Genomic DNA, 2,451 nt, shown 5'->3' with positions numbered 1-2,451 from the left:
CCCCCCCCCCTTTGAACCTTTATATACGGAGGCAAGGGGCACCCCTAAGGACAGAAGTTGATCCACGTGATCATATTCTTAGCCGTGTGCGGTGCCCCTTCCACCATAGTCCTCGATAATATTGTAGCAGTGCTTAGGCGAAGCCCTGCGATAGTAGTACATCAAGATCGTCACCACGCCGTCGTGCTGACGGAACTCTTCCCCGACACTTTGCTGGATCGGAGTCCGGGGATCGTCATCGAGCTGAACGTGTGCTAGAACTCGGAGGTGCCGTAGTTTCGGTGCTTGATCGGTCGGGCCGTGAAGACGTACGACTACATCAACCAAGTTAACGCTTCCGTTGTCGATCTACAAGGGTACGTAGATCACACTCTCCCCTCTCGTTGCTATCCATCACCATGATCTTGCGTGTGCGTAGGAATTTTTTTGAAATTACTACGTTCCCCAACAGAGAGTGCATGGGTATGTTACAAAACATGGTTGCAATCCATCTCTTTCATTGTGAAAGACTGCAACTTTTGTTCAAACGCGGTAGGTCCTTCACTTTTCCAAAACTGAAGGAGCTTACGCTAGAACACCTGTTGGATTTAGAGAGATGGTGGGAAATTAAGGAGTGGGAAGAAGAAAAGATAATATTTCCTCTACTTAAGAAGTTGTTTATTAGGCACTGTGGAAAGTTGGCAGCATTGCCGGAAGCACAACAGTTGTTTATCGGGAAATCTGGAAAGCTGATTGCGTTACCTGAAGCACAGTTGCTTCAAGAACCATGTAGTGCAGACTATAGATTGGTACGCTCACCATTTCCTGCCCTAAAGGTACTCAAATTGGAAAATTTGGAGAGCTTTCAGAGATGGGATGCATTTGAAGGGACTCAAGGAGAAGAGATATTGTTTCCTCGGCTTGAGAAACTATCAATTAAGAAATGCCCAAAGCTGACAGATTTATCTGAAGCACAAAAACTCGGTGTATTAGAAATTGAAGATGGCAAGCAAGAGATCTTCCATTTTGTAGATAGATATTTGTCTTCGCTGACCAAACTGATACTGAAACTAGAAAACACAGAAATAACATCAGAGGCTGAGTGCACTTCAATTGTACCTGTGGACAAGGATAAATGGAACAAGAAATCCCCACTTACAGTTGTGGAGTTAAGATGCTGTAACTCATTCTTTGGATCAGGTGCACTAGAGCCATGGTACTATTTTGTACACATTGAAGAGTTGGAAATTGTTAGATGCGATGTGCTCATCCACTGGCCAGAGAAAGTGTTCCTAAGCTTGGTATCCTTGAGAAGTTTAGAGATTAGAGAGTGCAAAAATCTCACTGGATACGCACAAGCTCCTCTTGAGCCATCACCATTTGAAAGGAGTCAACACCTGCCACGTCTGGAGTCTGTTCGGTTAAATGATTGTGCAAGTTTGGTAGAGATGTTCAAGCTCCCGGGATCTCTCAAGGAAATGGATATTGCTTGTTGTCGGAAGCTTGAGTCCATATTCGGCAGGCAGCAGGGCATATCAGAGTCAATTCAAGGGTCTTCTTGCAGTGAGGCAGCCGTGCCCACAACTGTATCAGAGTTGTCATCCTCACCCATGAATCACTTTTGTCCATGCCTAGAAATTCTAGAGTTACTTGGATGTGGAAGTTTACCAGCGGTTCTACATCTTCCTCCGTCCTTAAAGACCATATTTATTTCTTGGTGCAGTAGTATTCAGGTCCTGACATGTCAGCTGGGTGGGCTTCCAAAACCACAAGTCACTACTTCCATAAATGTACCAGAGCCACAAGTCACTTCCTCCTTGTCTCCAATCTCTAACTATATTGTCCTGTCATAGCATGTTGGGGGGTGTCCTCTGTCTGCCCACTTCCCTCAAGTCACTGAACATTAAGGACAACAATGGGCTGACATCACTGGAGGCTCTGTCGGCACAACACTTCCCATCGTTGGAAAAACTTTGTCTTAGAAGATGCAGAACCTTGGCATCCCTACCGAATGAACCGCAAGCATACAGGTCTCTTCAATATCTTGAAATTAAAGGCTGTCCAGCTATAAAGAAGCTCCCTAGATGCCTGCAGCAGCAACTGGGCAGCATGGACATCCATGACAAAGAACTGGATGCCTATTATGAAGGTATGCACGTTTTTCTATCTTTCTTTGCCACATTTAGCCAACAAATGCAGTCATCCATCCCATCCCATGTATCATGCCAATAGGTTTGTAGACGTTTGCTCTCCATTATTTTGTTGCTATGTGGTATAAATTTCCATGTTACAGTAGTTTGTACGTGTTTGTTCTGACATCATTTGTCATGTATACAGTGATAGCACTTGAACCAAAGACATGGAAGGAAATTCCAAGGCTAGTCCATGAGCGGAGAAAGGCTGCTCGAGAAGCTAGGGAACTCAAGCAATCCATGCAGGAGTAAATAGGACGAGAATTACATGAAAGGGCAT

The 2,451-nt window shown here is 44.8% G+C and overlaps 1 pseudogene; it reads left to right on the top strand.

Moving 5' to 3' along the window:
- The first annotated feature begins 458 nt into the window (after positions 1 to 458).
- On the top strand, positions 459 to 2,423 carry LOC119344536 (annotated as a pseudogene).
- The last annotated feature ends 28 nt before the right edge of the window (positions 2,424 to 2,451 follow it).

This window comes from Triticum dicoccoides, unplaced genomic scaffold, assembly GCF_002162155.2.
Source record: "Triticum dicoccoides isolate Atlit2015 ecotype Zavitan unplaced genomic scaffold, WEW_v2.0 scaffold172413, whole genome shotgun sequence".
Taxonomy (NCBI): domain Eukaryota; kingdom Viridiplantae; phylum Streptophyta; class Magnoliopsida; order Poales; family Poaceae; genus Triticum; species Triticum dicoccoides.
The sequence above is the reverse complement of the archived record's forward strand: the minus strand, read 5'-3'. Positions and strand labels throughout refer to the sequence as shown.